At 36.7% G+C, this 21,017-nt stretch overlaps 1 long non-coding RNA gene across 5 annotated transcripts in view; it reads right to left on the reverse strand.

Annotated features, from left to right (window-relative positions):
- Positions 1-6,515: 6,515 nt before the first annotated feature.
- LOC138119918 (uncharacterized) overlaps positions 6,516-21,017 on the reverse strand; it is a 38,280-nt gene continuing 23,778 nt past the window's right edge. For 3 of the 5 annotated variants that reach the window (XR_011155669.1, XR_011155671.1, XR_011155670.1), the window contains 2 exons: positions 11,775-11,934; positions 6,516-6,805 (listed from right to left, as the gene is read on the reverse strand). This is a non-coding gene — a long non-coding RNA (uncharacterized lncRNA). The remainder of the gene's footprint in view (positions 6,806-11,774; positions 11,935-21,017) is intronic. The other 2 variants (XR_011155672.1, XR_011155673.1) reach the window with 2 other exon arrangements.

The raw sequence follows: 21,017 nt of genomic DNA on the forward strand, positions 1-21,017 counted from the left end.
TTATGTGTCTTAATTTGGTAAAATGGGATTAAAAGAATATGATCAAACCTGATTAAAAATGTGGCAAGTTAACTGCAACCATGGGTCTAAGTGCTTTCCTGAGTTAGTAACGAATGGAACACATAATAGCTCATGCTTTTTTCATCCACCTAGTACCTTTAATTAATTTGTTAATAGTTTCTCTTAATAAAACTGAAAGATGGATAGGAATATTCCCATCAAGAATAAAATAGAAAGTACAATAATTAACACTGCTTAAGTATTTAAAATTTATTGTTTGTATCTTAAAAATTTATTCATAAATGTTCCCACACACTGCAAGCTCTAAATGTGTTTTCCCATTATTATATCTCAGTAATGAAGCAGGCATGAAAATATTATTGATATTATCCAAAAGAGGATGCAATATTTCTTGAAAGATTTACTTCAGCAAGGCCAGCCACAGACTTCACATATGATCTTTATGCTGTTATTAGATCCAAATCTCAGAAATTACCCAGGCAGCTGGTGGCTGGTAAAATCAATGTGAGAAAGTTGCCTAAAAAAGGAGCTGAAAGTTTAAATACCTTCATGTTTCTGACCCTTAAGCTCGGTGAGGAAGTTCATCTAAAAATTACACATTCCGTTTAATCTAATTACCAAGGTTCCTTTTTTAGTTCAGAATAAAAAGTCAGATGAAATGGCTTCCTCACTGGAATTTCTATCCATGGAACCCGTGAATAAAAAATAAAAAACCTAATTGGTCCAATTCTTTTTGAGTGCTTTTGGAGAAAGGCAAGATGAATTTCACCCTCAGTGCTTTCTTTTTCTGTCATTAACCTAGGATAGTAAGAGAGGGGTTCTGTGCCTGGCAGTCAGGTGTGGAAGAATCCTTGTCTGAGAAGCAGAGGAATCAAGGGGTAGGAGTCTTGTACCTATCCCACAGCAGCCTTCTTTTCTACAGATGGAGATGTGCTTGGAAAATGTGGGAGGTCCATATACATTCCCACATGCTAAAAGGAGGAAAGGCTTCATCCAGGATCTCCAAATCAATTTATCACCAAAATTTTCTAGGATAGTCCACCTGTGGAGGACACAGACTAAAACACTGGTCCCCAGAATATTAAATGAGGAAGACACAGCTTCTCCCCTCACATCCTCTCTGGTACTGAGCTCATGCTTTAGAAAGTGTCAAGGAGCATGACCCCTGTAAAAGCTGTGACTCCTCATGATGCTCTCCTGATGGGAACAAAGTATTGTGACCATTTTTAGTGCATTCTGTGCCACTTATCACAAAACTACAGCAGCTGTTTTCTGATAAGGTGCTCCTCCTCTCCATTTCATGACCAATTGGTCCTCCATGACTCTTTTCCTTAAAAATGTTTTTCTCCTAGGCAGGTCAACCAGGATGGTTATGGAACCTCCATCCTGAGAAAAATTCAGTGTTTAACTGTGTATGACTGAGCAAACTGATATGACTTGAGACTTGCTTCTAAATTCAAAGCCAGCTGTGCCCTGAGTGGGAGCTGGAACCAGGTAACCTCCAGAAATCCTTTCATTCTTTTTTTTTTTTTTTTTGGAGTTATATATTTGTCTTTGATAATTGTTGGTCAATTATCCAATTCAGCCCCCATTTTAATTTATCAAGTAAAAAATGATGAGAGCTGTTGATGCTTGAAATCAACCAAGAATCAAATAACATTAAAACCATCACTGCTTGATTCTAATACAAGTAAACCTTAACTCATACAAAACTGCTATGACTGTTTCAGGAAGGAGCATATAATTTCTTCTTTCTCCCAACCCCTGCCCATTCATGCATTCAGCTGATCCCTGTGGTGACTCAGTTGCATAGGGTTTCTGGCAGTGAGTTATTTCAGAATCTCTCAGTCATATGGAGAAATTCTCCTATATTCTTTATTTCAAACATATCAAAACAATTGTGATTTTACTCCCATACAAACCAAAGCATTCTTAGCACCTTAAACTCTTGCAGAATTAAGTCCATAATTTGACATGAAAATGCTTTGCTGGAATTTTTGCTGAGTTTTACCTTAATTTTTTTTAAAATACTTTTTTTTTTTTTTCCTGGCTAGCAGGACATGTAAAGTGAATGAAAGCTAAAATAGACTTTAGTTATCACAAAGGCAGAGCAATTGATTTTCAGGGACTGCCAATCAATGACAATTTTAAATCTGCCTAGTACCTCCAGTCATTCACGTGTTTAGGGATTCTGAGTTTTTCTGAGATCAGTGATTAGAAGTATTAATAGGCTTTAAAAAACTTTTTATTTCTTATGAAATTCTCACTAAATTGAAACAATGTGGAAGTCTCAAAGTAAAAAAGAAAACCAAACCATTTTCCATCTTGCAAATTCAGTATACAGCCAACAAGGAATTGAATTTAACCCAAGAAAAGAGAGATCTGTTTTACTTTGGACACTGATTAAACACCTGTTTAAAATATCAAGTATTTTATTCTTGGTCATTAAATAATGACAAAGAAATGCTTCCTTTTGTGATTGCAGTTTGGAGGTTCCCAGTGCAAAGTGATGACTCCAGAGACAAAATCATTTTAAAGCAAGTTCTGATAGGGCTTTATCCAAAGAAATATGTATTTTCCCTCTCCAGAACTCGTGAGATGCTATTGAGTTTCACTAATGTAGGACTGAATAACTAAGAAAATGAGACTGAAAATTGAGTTTTTTAAAAGGACCAAATTAGATATCCATTAAGCCACAATTCAAAGAAAAATATCACATCCAAGACTAAAATTCCATCTTCATTCCACAGCAGAACTCAGAAATAAAAAGTAACAGAACAAAAAAAAAAAAAAAAAAAGGAAGGATTTCCTAATATATTTTTTTAATTTATATTGATTTTTTGCCTATGAAGTATCTAACTAAGCTAAGGAAAGTCAAAACACAGAAAATACACCACTGGTAAAGTGAGGAAGACTTAAGGGAGTTATTTTCATAATTGTATGTTGTATGGGACCATAACTAGATAGAAATAAAATTATTTTAATGGGCATACTAGAGTCTGTACTCTTAATCACTGATAATGATTTCATAATTTCCAGCTCATTATAAACTTCAGAGAATGTTAAATAACATGTATAAAGGAAAAAAAAAAGTATGATTTTGTATTCACAAACATTTTAATCAGCCAATATAAAAGATTTTATCTCCAAAGATGTAAATGCACTATCCAAGGTACCTGTTTATGTCTTGGAAATATTAAGACACATTTCTGAAAGCTGGAGCAATGTCTTTAATGTTATTCAAAAGAGGAAAGAAGGATGATTTTGTTACTAAAAGAAGACATTACCATTTGAAAAGTCTGATAAATTCCATACATGAACCCGAGAAGATTTTTTTATTTATCTTGCAATTTCTGGCAAAGTTAACATGAAGAATTGTACTCTCTTCTGACCCTCCACTTCTTCTCACTTAATGTTTCCTTTCTATTTTTTTAACGTCTTCTCCTTTCCCCTGGTTGTGAGGTACCTGTGAACTGTATCATTTATATAGAGGAAGTTTAGAAATATTTCCAATTCTGTGGAAGTCAGCATGGCAAAAAAGCATAATCTCAATGTCACTTGACGCTCCATTTAGCAGGACAAAATGGATTAAAATAGCATTAAAGACCATGTTAAAGATTTATGAATTGACTGACAGATCATGCAAAAAGCTTTTAAATGAAGAAATCAAAAAACCTCCATTCCCACTCCACATTTTTAGTTGAGCTTTGTGGATCTGATATCTTTTTCTTCCTTTGGTGATCTGGATGAATAAGATTAATAACCAGTAAAAGCTGTCTGTAACAAAGGTAAATTGGAAATAATTGAGAGGATATGACAGGTATATAAGATGTAGCTTCATACAGAGATAGATGCTGTCCTGGGAAGCAATTACTCTGGGAAGGATTTAAGGGCTGTGAGGGGAGGCAGTAACTAACACGAGTCCCCAGTGGAATAAGGCTGCACAAAGGGCCAGAGATGGATGGAAATACAAACCAAGTAATGAGAGGGATGGAGGAATAATTTTACCTCAGACTGTGGCATCAGTAAGACAGCTGATGTAACACTACACATCACTTTTGATCCCCATAAATAGTGACTATTGAGTACAACCATAACAACAATTCAGGGCCTAGGGAAAAAACCTTTTTAGTGAGAGACTGAAAGACCTCAGTCTGTATAATTTCTAACAAAAAATAATGTACCATCACTCTATAAGTGTCTGCACACATGCACACACACACAGACAAAACTGATGGATATTAAGGAGCTTTTTAACCCACATAACAAATATAATTTATAAATTACGTACTAAAATAAATGACAGTGCTAGTAACTAAAAAGTGAAAGGTCTGGAGCCTTCATCCTTCAAGAGTTTCATAATCAGACAGGACCTTCCTGAAATGTATGATTTAATAAAGCTTATTCTATTGGATTTCAGATAAAGATGATTTTCAACGGCCTAAGCATACAAGAATGAGAAAAATAGTCCAGGTCACCTCTTGTTCTTTTCTGTTCTTAACTACTATGAAGCTGAATACCTTCACACATTCAGAACATTTTTAACACTTGCCATAGACTTTGTTAGAAAATGCCTGCCTTAAAAGAAATAAAAGGTAAAACATGGACCATATTTAACTGAATAATGTGAGGTAGTGTGAGACTCATAATGACAGACCTCACAGGTATTTCTGGGGAAAAAGTAGACATCACTGAAAAATATGTGTTAATAACCATGAAAAAACCTTCAGCATTGAGGCACGTGATCCACTGAGGAGGCAATTTCCTCCCCAGAGCTCCCTGAGGCCACTGGAGGCTGGGATTGCATGGGCTCCATGCCACCTCAAGCCAAAGTTAGGGAAGGGGGATCCCCAGGATTTGTTCTTCTCCCTGCTCACCTACCTGGCACCAGCACTCACACAGCGTGGAAGGAAAACATGCCCTCAAGAATTTAATGTGACATTTGTTTTGATTTCATACATGCTGAAAGTTCTAGGAACCTGCAGACACCAACCTTATCCATCCTGGAACTTAAAGGTCTCTTTGGCCCACCATTTAGAAGAAACTCTCCATTTTTCCCTGTAATTCTTTTGGGTCTTTTCACAGATGCCCAAACCCCTCTCTTACATGCTGAGATACAGCCTGTTGTTTCCCCAGTACAGAGGCCTGACACAATGACTCATAGCTGAGTCAAGCTATGAACCTGATTCATGAACAACATCGATTTAAGAATAATTACTACTTGTCTTCTTTTTTTTTTTTAATCTTTTTTAATTTTTTTTTTTTAATCCTGCACATTTTAAGTGATACCTTTCATTCAGATAATTTCCATGATCTTGTTCTTGCTACAATGGAGAGCTGCAAGGGTCTTCCTAGGTCAGTCTTTCTGCTGAAATTACCTATGAAGGAATGATTACCTCACAAGCAGAAAAAAAAGCAAATTAACTGATACCTGCCATAAGGCTTATTTTAAAAGTCATGGCCTAGTGATTCTGTTGTTTTCCCACAAAATCAACTGGAAGTAAAGTAGTTAAGATCTTCACTGTGGAAACATTGTGGAGTTCCAGTCCTTGAAATACAGAACAATTCATGAAAGGAGGTGTAATGTTATCTAAAGCCCAGAATAAAGGCATATGCAAATCATGCAGAAGAAAGGAAAATATGACTATAGGTTTGTTTTTTTTAAAATATTTTTCTGTCCATTGTCTCAATATTTTTTTCAGCAGTGATTTAGGATTTAGACTTTTCCATCCATACTCCACCTTTCCCTGAATTAGCATTAGTGTTGTGCTTCACAATTAACAGTCTCTATCTCCTTTTGTCTGATTGTGCATGTATTTCCTTCTGTTTCTTGAAACTATTTTTCTACTTTTTGAAAAAAACCAACAATTTTTACCTTTCCTTCTCTTCTCAGTGGTGTCCTGATCTCCTTGGCAAGTGCACCAGAGGTTGCTACCAGAACTCCTCTCCTATCTTAAACATCCAGCACTCATATGAATGTTATCTTTTGCTTGATCTATAGAAACTTATTTAGCTTCCAGACAGAGACAAACCAGAACAGAACAGAAAAGGTGTTATTCTGTGAGAATAACAGAATTCTGTGAGATACTTTTCCCTTCTCCCTATTTATCCAGGGCCCTAGAATATAACTAAACCTTTGTCCTCAAAACACCAGTGTTGCTGTCCTTCCTCGAAAGGAGTTAGACCCCTTTTTTAAGGAACAGCAAGATTGGTGTGAGTTAGGCAATGCAGTTGGATTATGCAGTGGCCCTTTTCCAGCTGCACTGTATCCAGTCTCTTCACTACAGCAGCCAAGATGAATTACTGAAGAGCAGCAACACATCTTCTGCCTTTTTCCAGCTCTGACACTTGTAAGTCTTTCCTCACTGACTCACTAACCAAGCAGAAATCTACCTGGTTATTCCACTAAATAGATTTTCCAATGGGCTAATTAAATTAGCTGATGGAGAGGTCCCATGGGCATAAGAACCAGTATAAAATAATCACCTGCCCATAGCTGTGACAAATGGTGGCCCATCCAGGACCCTCCCTTCCAGGAGTAGCAAGAGTAAAATTGTCACTCTGCATCTCAGTAAATTATATTCCAAACACGGTTGATTCAAACACAATTCCTATTTCCTTTATTTGTTCTTCCTTCAATCTTAAGTGGCATTTCTTATTCAGATCATTTAATTGATCTGAAGTGATCACTGAGTCATAACAGCAGTCATGCAAGCAGATTCCACTCCCTGGTGCTCTCTCAGTGATTCTTTTCTTTGGCAGGGAAGTGTCACTGATAAAAGACCTGTAATAGAATGAAAACAAGGGTGGTTAAATGCATTTGTATTGTTACAGCCTTTTTAATATTGACTACACTTAAGTTTGATTCTTACTGAACTGATGCCAGTGGTTTCAGAAATATTGGAGGGAGGGGTGGCAGGGCAGGCAGGAAAAAGAAGTAGAGGTGTCCAAAGCTGAATTTTTTTCATTTTAACAGTGACAAGATTAGAGGTTAAAGTAAAGGTTTTCATCCTGGTGTAATATGCAATAAAAGTTACCTTAAAGTTAGTTCTCTCCTGAAGAAATATACCCAAATGATATTCCTTAAAAATAACGTAGCATTCACTTCATATTTTGTTGTGAATTGATAAACTACATAAATAAAAAGTCTTGGTTGACTTCTGATAACCAGAGAGTAAAGACTAAATTAGATTTCAGCTTATCAGTCCATGATGAAAAGTCTTAGAAAAGTAAGCACTGTTTTAATTGATTCAGACAGCATTCTTTCCAGTTTCTGGTTGCAACTGGAGTATGTATGCATGTGGATGTGGATATCTGTGTGTATGAGAAGGAAAAAGGGAAATAGAGTCACTTTACACTATCCTGTGAGCTGTGAAATATTTCCTGCTGAGGGTCGGTGCCTATAGCAGACTTTCAGGAGCTCAATATGCCAAAAAGGCCCTGTCTGAACAAAGCACAGGTCTTATCAGCCACCCATTCATTTTTCAACTGCTACCTCCTACCTTCAATTGATTAAAAAAAAAAAAAAAAGCTTTAGTTTTATCTTAAATATACTGTTAATGTAGCTTTCTTAGAGCAAGCAGGAACTGAAAACCTGAGGGTTGCATCAGTAACCCCATGGTTCAGCTGATTGTCAAAAAAAACCAAACCAAAATGCATTTGCTACATATGAACAGTCAAAATAATGAAAGCCAGTTGTGAAGATTGACAGATAAAAACGATAAATTGTGGAAGTAATAAAATTGTCACAAGGGAAAGACAACAAGGAAGATTTAATGAGACAGAAGAGACAAGTAAGTAAATTATTTATTTGAAGTCTCCATTCAGACATGACATGCTTCACTATCTTTCATTAAGCTTATGCATAGGTCTGACCTGCTGTGCTGGATGTAGTCACTGTTCTGTCTTCTTCCCTAAATTCATGACATTTATTGCAGACTAATCATGAGCAGTTGTTTTACTGATAATTTATTGTCTTCATCGTGTTGGCCAATACAGATAGACTCAGCCTATACTCAGCAGATAATTACCTAATGAAAAACCACTCTATAAAAATGATAAAGGGATTTTTTTTTTCTGCATAGACACCTGAGGCCCTCAAACAGAATGGTTCAGGTGGTGGGCATACAGTCTGAAGATATTGTACTAGATTTCAATTATTTTCACTCAAATTACTTATTCTTTGGTAAAAATATATCCATCTGGATTTGATGGGTCAAATGCATGCCAGCAACTCCACAAGCATAGGGAAGCATATAAATGGTTTATACTTGGGTTACTGAGAAGTCATGGAATATTTGTGTTCTCGGACTTTTTGAATGGCAAGATGGATAGAGATTGATACTTTAGATGTAATTAAAGCAGTGGTCTTCAGGCCCTGTTTCCTTTTCATTTGGTTCAGATATATGATGGGCAACCTTTCATTAGCAAAAGGCTGGAGTGATGAGCTTGGCTTTGGTATGTTCTTTAACAGAAGAACTCATTCCCCACTTTAGATTCCCAAGCACTAGAGTGTTTTTTCCATCTAGCCTGCTGGGGTGTGAGAAGGAAAATGTGGCAAATTATTTTACAGACAGGGAATAATTTAAATGAGCTATAACTTATTGCACGATGAGTGTTCCCGTCACCTAGACTGAGGGGACAGGCCAGAGAGAAATTTGCTTCTTCATTTGATTATTGCCTGGCTCTTCTTTGTAGCTCGGGGAGCTACTCTGTGAGACAATTTGCCAGTGGTTTGAAGGGTAGTTGGGAGCATGAAATCTACCGAGCAGACTGAAGCCTCATTTCAAACATATCATGGAAAACTAGTGGCCATTTTATTTCTGCAGTGCTTCTTCTCACAATGACTTTGCTTAGAACACCTTTATGAATTAAAGCAATTCTAAGCAATTTCCTTAGCCTGGAAGCACAGTGAGCTGCCAACACAGAATACACCACAAATTTTACATAGCCCGTTGCTGGTCTTTAGTGAACCAACTCTCAAATCAATTACCTCTGCTGGCAAGGAAACCTTAACACTCTAAATAATTTAAAGTGCAAACTGTGTGGCATGCAATTCCTTTCATCAGCAACAAGATTGATTTCACCTTGTGGTATCTCTGCCCTGCAGAAATGGCCTTTTTTAGTTAAGTTTTCAAAGTTATCACAATAAAACAGTAAAGTCTGCAGCGTGCAACACAAGTTACATCTGTTCTTCTCAGATCGGATAGGCAGTCATTAGTCAAAGTAAAAAATGACCGAAAAGGCAGCATTGGACAATCTTTTCCATTCCCTGTTATAGACCTGCAAAAGGAGTTTGTAGAAAATACCTTATTTTAAGCATTGATAATGTTTAGCACTTATTCAGGATGACTTTCAGAAGGAAAAGGAGATTATTTCAGAGTGCACGTAGAGTTTAGTCACAATAAATTCATTCCATGTAATTTTATAAATATGCTTGCCAAAATAACCTAAGCAAAGCTGATGTGCCAAACAGATCTGTACTGGTCAGCTACACAGATTGTGCCTTTTGTGAAATTAAGGGGGGACTGTGAGCTCCTTATCTGACCCCACTTACCTCAGGATGGTTTTGCTTTCAATGGTTACGAAAATTTCTCCATTCTCTTTCCCAGATCCATTTATCAGAAAAAAACTCAAACTAAGAATGCCTTTCCCCCTGTTGTTTCCCCATGGCTTCACTTGGCACCCAAGTGTTAAGAAAGAAAAGTTTCACAGCTATTACTTATTTATTTAGAATATTCTTTTAGATTAAAGCCAACTTTCTTTGGCTACTTTGACAAAGTACCCAAAGTACCCTGGCACTAGCAGGGTCTGCTTCCCACAACAATCTAAACAGATTTGAAGGAAAAAATCCCATTCTTCTTTAACAAAAATGAAAAATTGCTGCTTCTTATTAAGCCTATAAAAATTGAACTGCCTTTGCAGTAATAGAATATTCAATTGGTTTCAGCAAATAAAGTACAAATTTTAAAAAAGGAAAAAAGAAGAAAAAGGAAAAGATTAGTTTACCTACTTAGCTTTAGGATTACAGTCAAGGGCACTCTAATAAAGTACACATTTCTCTGCTTATGGAATAGCATTTGAAAGATGAATGGTGAATGTGTTTTACAAACATGATCTGTGGGTTCAGAAAGAAAGAGGTTTTGTACAATTGAATCTGTATGGCTTCCTATTCCATTACTGATATTGTGTATGCATAGGGTTTGGTTTTTTTTTTTTTTAATTAGGATTTTTTGCAAACCTTGCAGATGTAAAAAGAAGCCCTTGGACAAAATCAGGGAGGAATTTTAGCAGAGAGAATTTTACCTGTGCTATGTATAGTGGTCTTAATTTCTAGACCAGCTTGCCTGCAGAATCAGGCAAGCTGATCAAATCTGAGTTATCACATTGTAGGTGACCATTTTTCCACTTACTTCAATCTTTGAAGTAGGACCTTTTTCAGTAACTTAAGAGTAGTTCAAATGAATACAAACCTGAATGTTTCACAGAACACCCCCAAACCAAAAAGGTCATTCAGTCACTTTTTCCAGGCATTCTATGAAAACATGGGAATTACTCAAAACTGGAAGTTCAAGTACAAGCCAATGCTTCCATCAAACCATGTATACCAAAGCTGTGCTGCAAGATTTCCAGCTCTACTCACTGTGCTAGCTGAACTGTGTTGTCTGAAGGTCCATGACCTCTGTTTATTCACCAGAACTACACAGTTCTGTGTAAAGGGCCAAAAGGTAACATTTTTAAACAACAGAAAATATGACACTGCATGTATTTACGGTTTTAACCTTTGAATAAACAGACCAATCAACAGATCAATGCTTTGCTCTGCTGCCACAGCAAACCGGAGTGCAAGTTAGAATCTAGCTTCATATTCAAACATGATTTCTGTCATGTGCATCCTTGGGATTGCAGAAGGAAGAGATGTTCTTATGAGGCCTCTTTATGAGCCTCTATTTTCCTAGAGCCTCATAAAATTTGGTTTCCCAGAAAACCTCTTTTGGTTTTCTGGAAAAAGGGAGACAGCAAAACCATAAAATGGTCTGACAGATTCAACTTCAAAAGACTAAGAACCTGTTCAATTGCATTTTGGATCTTAGTTAAGTATATACTTACCAAGAAAAAATTAATGCCTTGTTCCAAGTACTCAATTGCTCTAAGGCAAAAGACATTATTTTTTAGCCAGTTCTATAGAAATACAGTAATATTGAGAGATTCAATTTGATAATTTAAGTGCAAATTTTGCTCTTCTTGCTGTGTACATATTTTTGCTGTGAAGAAAGTGATTTAGCTAAATAGAATTTTTAAAATGTGTACTTAGATTATTCAGGTGATAAGACTAGCATATAATTGTGGGTTTTTTTGTTTTTTGGGTTTTTTTTTTTAACAGTAAAGTTTTGCCAAAAATCTGGTAGTGGACAACAAATGAAGGGGAAAATTTCATCCTGGTTTTTACTTATCCACTGTCTTATTAGACAGTTGAAATTACCCTCTTTCTATCATTTCTAGAATATATGTTTTCCATAACCATGTAAAATTTCTCTTCATGAGAGCCTCCCTAAGCTTCTGTAATAAACTTTCACAGCAGCAACTCTGACAGGCTAATTAAACGTTTCGTGCCATGGATTATTTTTTTCAGTTTGAATTGTATTGTTTCAGTTTCATCGACCATTCTGACAGTGTATAAAGCAGCATTGGATTTATCTTCTTTATCTCACCCTCCTTTAAATTTATTTTCATACAAAGCCTGACCTACTCACCAGTTGCATTAAGTAGAAGGAACTGCATTTCAAAAATCATATAGACTAAACTTGTTCACACGATGGATTTAGGAAGTCTTACATGCAAATAGTCTTTTATTTTCTTTCATACTCATGATCAGCTTCCTGGAGGTTTTAGCTCCTGTGACAACATCACAGTCTATAGGAAGAAGATAGTGAGTTGTGTCAGCAACATTTACAAACAGACAGTTTCTCAAAATGCTGATTTTCAGTGAAATCTTTCTGCTTGCTTGCTTTCAGAGTAAATAGTATTGCAAACAGTATACTCCTATAATGCACGTGATTAAGTCAGTAGACACTGTTCTCTTCATTCACTCTTCTGCTAATTAAAAAAAAAAAAAAACTATATTTCTCTTAAAGTTTACAGCTTAAGTACGTGGTATGGACATTACTGAGAGCCTTTCTCACAAATTACAATGCAGAACGAATGTCAGGTGCAGCAGTCAATAGGGGAAAAAAAGAGGTAAGACCAAATCAAAATAAACTCTCATGTAAATTATTAATCAATTGCTTTAGAGCTTTGGTGGTTTTACACTTACAGCCTATGTTTTTCTCACTGGGGATTCACATGAGGTTGTCAGAAGAAGGCCATAAATGCAAACCGACCAAATACCTGTGGCCTGACCTCAGACTTATTAGTAAAATTAGGTTTCATAGGAATAAGTTCCCCTTTAAATGGGAACTGTCTATATCTTTTAAGTCAATAAACTACCTCAGGCTAACACCACCTTTGCTGCTCAACCTTCAATTCTTCTCTTGAACTTCAGAGACCAGGGATGTGAATTACTGCACTGATGAATAATGATTATTCACCACATTGGTCTTTCCTAAAAAAGCAAGTTGTCTCACTGGACAGGACATAAATATTAATAAAAGCCATCATTGCAGGAATCAGTGACAAGATCAGAGAACTGAGAAGTATCCACAACCTCTGTAGTAGAGCTTGCCTAGGGGGAAATGATACTACCTGGTCCTTGATGAACCTGTGTATCTACAAAAAAGGTAGAAAGAGAATCTCAGAATTCAAAGAGGAATAATTTACAAAGGTTATGCAGTTTGCATTTGTGGGGCAACCATTTACCACATCCTCCGATTTAAAAGCAAAACAGAGTTTTAAACAAACAGAAAACTCAAAAATATTTTTGTTCAGTTTGTTGGAGTGAAAGAGGACTTCCACTTTAAAGGCCAGGCTGAGTCTAAATTTAGCACAAGACACACCTTGCACTGTGCCCAGATTGCAACAGAAGGAGCATAAGTGAGTGGATCTCTATTGCCTTTCATCTCCTCTCATCACGTGCTCACCTCTCCTTCTCTAGACTCTGCATCCTGGGAAATATTTGGAAGCTTCTCAAACCACGATACAAGTGAGAAATTCCCTGAACTGCACCAAATATCTCCTCCCCACCCCTCTTCATCAGAATGCTCAAGGCTATGCTGGATACTCTTACAGGTTTCCCCACAGGAAAAAAAAACAACAACAAGGTCCTCAGAAGGAGGTGCTACTGAATACTTAAAATCTGATTGATAAAATATTATTCAGGGAATTAAAAGACCCAAGTTCAAATCTTCACTGTCTTTTTTGATCCAGACATTTAATCCCAAAATTTGTAACCTGAATCAGTTCTGGGACTGAAACTTCCCTTCTCTACAGCTGGAGCTGTGTGATCTAGTGTATAACTGATACAATTCTGGATAATTTTTGAAAAATAAGTGAAATACCAGTTACCAAAAGGTTAAAAAATTTCCACCTGGAATCGCAGAGATAGGATCAGGCCATATATTCAGTGTATTGTGTAATTCCTTTAGCCCCACAAACTAGATATTTAGTGAGAAAAATTTGCACAAATGTCCATCATCAGAGAGCCACAGTAAAAAAGTAAGGGTTTTTTGTGATGTATTTTATTCCATTCACTGTTAAAAGTTTTCCATAGACACAATCAAAGGTTTTAGAGTTTGGACCCATAGTTTGTCAATGTTTCATTTAGGAGAATTCTCTCTAATCACCTCTTGGGGACCACAGCAGCAAAACCAAGTGTTAGAAAAAAAAATGAAAGAATGAGAGCTGAGACCTAGTATTGAGAAGACAGGTTTGAACAAATGAATTACTAAAGTTGATCTGAGATACACTTCTAAAGCTGAGACAAGTTTTAGAGACAGTGGGGAAAAAAAAAAAAGGGCTTTAGAAGAAATTGTATTAAAAATCTAATGCTTTCTGGAAGAGTTTTGAATGGGTTTAAAGGAAGGAAAATGAGAGCAAAAGAGTATCAAGGCATGAAAAAATAACATTTTTCTGAGGTGGTTTAGCAATACTTATTGTTTTCTTCTTTCAGCTGTCTTTCTGATTTCCTGTGAAATGTTGAATACTGTGTAGGTAATTAACCTTTTTGATGAATGTCTAATTTTGGTAGTTAAATTTAGTTCTACATTTCCACGTTCATAACAGGTAATATCACATTTGTTTTCTTCTCATTTTTTGTTATATTTTGTATGAAACTGTGGTCAGCTTAGTGTACCAGAAACACTTGCATTTCCATAATATTTTTGCAGATGCTAAAGTCAAGGTATAATGTAAGCCAAAATACAGATTCAATACATGTGTCTGGATCTACTATCTATTCTTTGTTTACTTATGTATCTACTCTTTACTTACTTATATATGCATTTGCTGTGAGGATAAAAGAGAGATTGATCCAAATGTTTTATGTTTGTGTTGAATTTTTCACATATTTACACAAATACACCCACTGACTTACCTGGGTTTATTTCTTGGTAATCCATGGTTACTATTTCTTAACCCATTTGCTATTTAAAATGAGGAAACATTATTAGGGTTCCTTGCAGTTCTTGTCTCCTAGCAACAGAATTTTTTCTTAAATTGACCCTTGTATTTTCTGTGGATTGTGTAAAGCTCACATAGGCTTTTAACAGAATTCAGATATATCTTAGCACTAACTCAATCTGTCTGTTTGAATTTTTATCAGATATTAATTTAGTTCTTGAATTGGCCAAGTGACTATAGCATTAGGTTTAATAAAAACGTAGCTCTTTACTATATTAACATTTCAATAATCTATTTTAATCAAGAAATGAGAAAAAAAAAAGTATTCCTTTGAAACTTTACTGAAATATCATTTTGACAATGTTTTTAGGCATGCTTCTGAGTTCCTATTTGCAGGATGGTGGAAGTTGTTGTTTCCCTCCAATTTCCCAAAAGGTCAGGTCAGCTTAATATAAGACCCTGATTCTTGGTCCAAAACAATATTTTGCTAATAAATCAACATATGTACAGCTAATGCTTACAAATGGTGCAAGGAACACACCATTTCCAGAAAAAAGAGCCTTGGCAGACCCTGCTGGCAGTCACTGTGAAGGAAATTCATAGGAATCTTCATCTGGAACAGTCCCAAAGGTGCAGTGTGTGGGCTAAGTAGAGTTCTCCCCACTAGCTGTGTAAAATCTTAAATTTATAATGAAATAAAATTACATAAAATTAAGATTATCAGCCTCTGACATTAATGTATGCTTTTAATATATGGGAATTTTTAACCTATCCTATGGTACAGTAAATTCCAACAGGTATTCATTGACAGCAAGAGGTTAAGGAGTTAGACACATGGCATTAGAGAGTTCAGATTAAATGTTATACTGGAACCTGTCTCTCTTTCACCTTGCATGAAACAACCTGAGACATGAAACACTAACTTTCCTGTTTAACTGATATTTATGTAAAAAAGAATTGAGTGACACTTGAGCTAAATTAATGCACTCAAGTCTTTGCATTCCTAACTGACTTTCTTTCAAAATATGTATTTTGGTTTATTAGTTTGCTTTTTCCCCATTGTTGCTCTTTGATGATGGAACACATTATTTCTATCTAATTTAAATATACTTTAATTGTACTTAAGATTAATGCTTCTTTTCTTTAAACATATCCTTAGACCATCAGTAAGGTTAGACCTCTTCTGACAAATTCTATCCAAGAACTTACAAAAACCTAGTTGACTACATATCTTCTTATTCAGCTTTGTGCTATTGTACTAAAATAAATTTGAGGAAGTCTAAGCCCATAAAATGTATTGAAAATTTTTAAGGAGGGGCCTGATATACAAGAAAAACCCAGGGACAGTTCCAGAAGACAATAGTGTTGGTACTCCTCTCTCTGTCAAAATACAGATTGTTTCATTTTATCTGCTTGGGGGGGGGGGTCCCTCAGTACAAACATGAGTGACCATAAAAGTGTTTTTGGTGACCTGTGTGAGTTTTCCCCACTGCTTCTATATCAGCATTTTGTTAAAGAAACAAACAGCCTGTTTGTTAAAGAAAAGAAATAAACCAAAAGTAAGAGATACACAGAGATACAGAGAAAGAGAGAAAGAGAAAGAGAAAGAGAAAGAGAAAAAGGAAGAAAAGGAAAAGGAAAAGGAAAAGGAAAAGGAAAAGGAAAAGGAAAAGGAAAAGGAAAAGGAAAAGGAAAAGGAAAAGGAAAAGGAAAAGGAAAAGGAAAAGGGGAAAAGAAAAAAGGACAAGGAAAAAGGACAAGGAAAAGAGGAAAAGGAAAAGGAAAAGGAAAAGGAAAAGGAAAAGGAAAAGGAAAAACGGAAAAACAAAAGGAAAAACAAAAGGAAAAACGGAAACGGAAACGGAAAAGGAAAAGGAAAAGGAAAAGGAAAAGGAAAAGGAAAACGGAAAAAGGAAAAGGAAAAGGAAAAGGAAAAGGAAAAGGAAAAGGAAAAGGAAAAGGAAAAGGAAAGGAAAAGGAAAAGGGGAAAAGAAAAAAGGACAAGGAAAAAGGACAAGGAAAAGGAAAAAAGGAAAAGGAAAAGGAAGGAAAAAGACTGGATTAAAAATGATGTACAAGAATATCTGTCACATGATTCCACTTTTTCTTCCATACAACTCTGAAGGTAAATCTAAAACAATGGCAAGCAGTAGGGATCATATTGACTAGAAAGCTCCTGATAGCTGGACAGTCAGAAATAACAGGTTGCTAAGTGCCTCCAACCTGAGGAGTAGACTGACTGGACGTTCCAGTTTCAACATCCAGCTGTGTTTAGAAACGGACTCAGAAGTGTAGAAATGAAAGAGAAAATTCAGGAGGTGTTTCTAGGCTCTTGTTGCTTTTGAGACCAGTTCTTTCATCCATGTATTCTGAGCATCTGTCTTATTCTTTGTCTCCTTGAAAGGAAATATTAAGAATTTTGACGGAAAAAGTGAAAAGAATGGGATAAAAGAAAATAGAGCAGATTTCTTAAAATATGATTTAGGTGTTGACCATTGCCCTGTGCTCTCATTTTTCTTCTACCTTCAGTACTAATAAACACACAGGTATTCAGTGTAATATAGATGTTTATCCATGTTACAGCTGGATGGATTTGCATTAGTGTGATCCTCCAACTTGTGGTGAAAACAATTGGAAAACATTAATTCCAATCTATTTCAATTCACAGGATTTATTGCCATCATAGAGAAGCAACAAAACGTCTACATAAGCTGTCAGCCTAAAATATAGTATGGTGACTACACTTCATAGAATATATATGTGTTATGTGTCATGTGTCACAGTTTGTTTGATTTTGTCCATTTTCCTTGCTAATGGGCAATACAGATAAATTACCCACAGGTGTAGCATAACCCAGGGAGTCACAAGGGAAGGAAAATAAAGGAGTAGACCTGCTTTCTTTGGCCCTGGCTGCATAAACTGGTAATAGAGCCAATATGGGAAAGTAAGTGCTCTAAAGCTTTAATTTGACAACATGATCACCATTATTACTTATCTTATATTCACTTAGTCATATCTTCCATATTTTCAGGGATGGGTCAATACTTCATACTTTTGGTTCACAGTAGTCTTTACTCTCAATTTACTCTCAAACTGGTGACTGAAGAGCATTTCTTTAGGTTACATGTTTTGTAATAAACATAAATGGCATGGTTTTATTCTTTGTCCATGAGAAAAATGGTGAGCAGGATGTCTCATGACTAACCTTGTCATGACTAACGTTGTATTAAAAACCTAAATAAACAACACTGTTTGTTTGAAATTTATTCATAACCCACTTGCATAATAAGCTTACTGGAGCATATGCTCAGAATGCACCAAAGATTCAGTTTGATTGATTTCTGGAGTTTGAAAAAGCCAAGACAAATGACATCCTTTGTAAAGCTCCTTTTGAATCCCAAATAGTATGGAGCTGGATAGCACTGTTCTGGGGGATCAGACAAGGGTGGCCTAGTTAAAAATTCCATAGAAATGAATGGCCTTGGATCTTCTGAAAAACTCTTTTCTTTCAGATTATAAACAAAGGAGATTGGTCTGGGGTTTTCCTTGTTTGTTTTGTTGTGTTGTTTGGGTTTTGCTTTGTTTTGTTTTCAAATTAACTCTAAAATACTCTATTCTAGAATTACTGCTGCTTCTGGAAAATCTTTATGTTGGTTGTTGATGAACAGCCTGTTCAGTGGGACAGAGAGTTTGTAGAATTGTAGAACAGTTTCGGTAGGAAAAGATCTTTAAAAGTCATCAAGTTCAAGCCTGTTAAAATGAGCAGGGACATTTGCAACCTGAACATGCTCATCTTTGAGCTGAACAAACTGGGGAGAGTCTGGACAACAGCCACAGCAATGGCTCTGGGGCACATGCTGGAAATACTGACTTTGCCTAGTGTGAGGAAGGAAAAGCTAACAAAGTGTCTCTACAGTCTCTCACCACCCACAGGGTGGCTGTCTGTCAGGATCCAGTTATTGTGGTTCTTAGAAATACCTCTGCCCAAATTAAGGTGCAAACGAGACTAGTCAATAGTATGGGTTTTATTTGATAGTAAATATGAGAGAGAGAGAGAAAAAGAATGAAAATAGGATAGAAAATAGGTGGCGGGACAGAAAGAGAGTGACAGGGACAGAATAAGGAAAACATCACCACTTCGTGGATCCCCACCATGTTCCGCTGATCCAGCTGATCCAGCTGGTGTTCTTGGTGGTGAAGGTCCCCCCAGAAAGCACAGAATCGGATGGGTTTATATACCCTCGAGCCAGGTAGCAATGTCCAGGCATGTCCCCCTGGGGGAGGGGGGCAGTCTCTCACCACCGACTCTGGATCTGTTACATCTGGTTGTGCCAAGCCTCTGGGGAGCACTTTGGGGGGGTCTTTGATGGATCATGATTCCCTCTTGGCTCTCCCTCTCACACGAATGTCCCATGGACGTGCCCTGTGGGGTTGGGAGTTCCACAGCTGGGCCAGTTTGTGAAATTAGAGGATGGGCATTCACTGCCTCTCACCAGAGGTTGCACCACGCACCCGAAACCTCGTCCTCCCCCTTGGTTGGGGGTGGTCTGTGTAAACCTGGCTTCTGTGAGCTGTGCTCTCCCCTCACCCCAAACTCAGCTGGGGATGATTCTCAGTGCAGCTAGTGTCTTTGGCCTTTTGTGGATGCACACCTTTCCCTCAGCCTGAGATGACTGAACAATGCATTTCCCTTTATCAAATCAACAGTGTGACTTTCAGTTCAAAGTCCCACTCTTCAGGGAAGCTTCTTTGGTTGTAGCGTCCTTATAAGGAGAAAAACTTTATATCAATGTTTGAGGCATGAACTATTTTCAGTCTCTGACACTGTCATGGAGAAGATAGAGCCAGGCTTTTCTCAGGGGTGCACAGAGAAGAGGCAACAGGCACAACTATGCACTGATGCTATATAAAAAGACATTTCTCCTTATGGGCTCCAGCAGAGCAGTGGAACAGGCTGGCTAGAGAATCTGTGTGTTCTCCACTCTTGGAGATTTTCACAACTCAACTGGACAGGGCTTGGACCACTCTCTCTAACTTGAGTGTTGGATCTAAGTCTGAAATTGGCCGTGTTCTTTGGAGGGGGATTGACAAAGGGACCCCCAGTGGCCACCTACAAACTCAATTATGCAATGATTCTGTTGAAAGTGTTTAAATTTAGAGCACAGTCTTTGGTATATGATAAGTTAGACAGATCAGGGATTTGAATTTCATTTCACATATGCCAGATAACAACCTTGTACCACTGAGAACAGAGTTGCTCAAGGTAATTATATGTAAATGAATTTTTAAGCAGGCTGAATTACCTGCTTTAACTGCTCATGCTGGAAAAAGCCCACAAGTGAGATTAACTTTTTTTTATAATTTTCTGCTCCCACAGCAAATTGAGACAGGTTTTTTATTTTTATAAGAAGACTAACTGAAGCCCTCACAAAGCTCATCTCCTTTGAATCTGAGAGGAACTCCAAAGTCCACTTGTATTAGGCCTTCACCTTTTAGACCTTTCCATTTGTGAGAAAAACAGTATTTGCACCTTGATGGCAATGCAACCTGGGCACACAGCTGTGAATATTTTTAGTGTAGACATAACCTACATGATTAGCTAACAAGGAGAAGTCATTGGAGTTTAATGATCATTAAATCCAACACACAAACACTTCAGATCATGATTAGACTTTCTGAAATGGGAATAGCCTCAGAGTGTTGTGTCTGAGTATTCCTCACTCAGATGTTTGAGTAAATGGCCATGTTCTCCTGCACTGGACCTCAGGGGGCAGCCTTTACTAATTGCCTCTTTTCCAACCAAAGTTCCTCATTCATAAAAACAATGATGTAAAAAGAGGAGGCATGAAAGTAAATTAATGAAGTTTCACACTCCGAAAGATAAAAAATATTGGTTTATATATTTACACTATTAGAAATTATTTCTAAATATTGATTATACTGATATTATTAAAACAACAGACATTATTACATAACTATTCCTATAATATTCATAAAGGCTTATATACTTATATCATTTAACACTGTTGAATTAATTTTAGTCACTCTCTATTTGCAACATTTGCACTTCCAGCAAAGATAATAAAGGAAAGATAGGAAGTGCACTTGCAAATGCTATTTGCCATGCAGAATTTACTGGAGGATTTTGTATTCTCCTTGTTAACTGTGACTAAAAATAGGAATGCTGCTGCCTTTCCACTGTGTGAATTTCAAAAGAGGTTTGAATTTTTATTCTGTTGTCTTTATAAGAAAGGAACATGTAATAGATAACAGTGACTAGGATCAAAAGGAGAGCTGTGGGTTTTGTTCTCAGTAATAATAATCACAACTGCAAAGCAGATGACTGCTTTATAATTCTTTCACCTGTAAAAAACTTGGTTATGGCAGCAAGGCTCTGTTTCTAAGCCTCATTTTTGCTAGTTCATTTCACCATAGCACATTTC

Source organism: Aphelocoma coerulescens, chromosome 1, assembly GCF_041296385.1.
Source record: "Aphelocoma coerulescens isolate FSJ_1873_10779 chromosome 1, UR_Acoe_1.0, whole genome shotgun sequence".
Taxonomy (NCBI): Eukaryota; Metazoa; Chordata; class Aves; order Passeriformes; family Corvidae; genus Aphelocoma; species Aphelocoma coerulescens.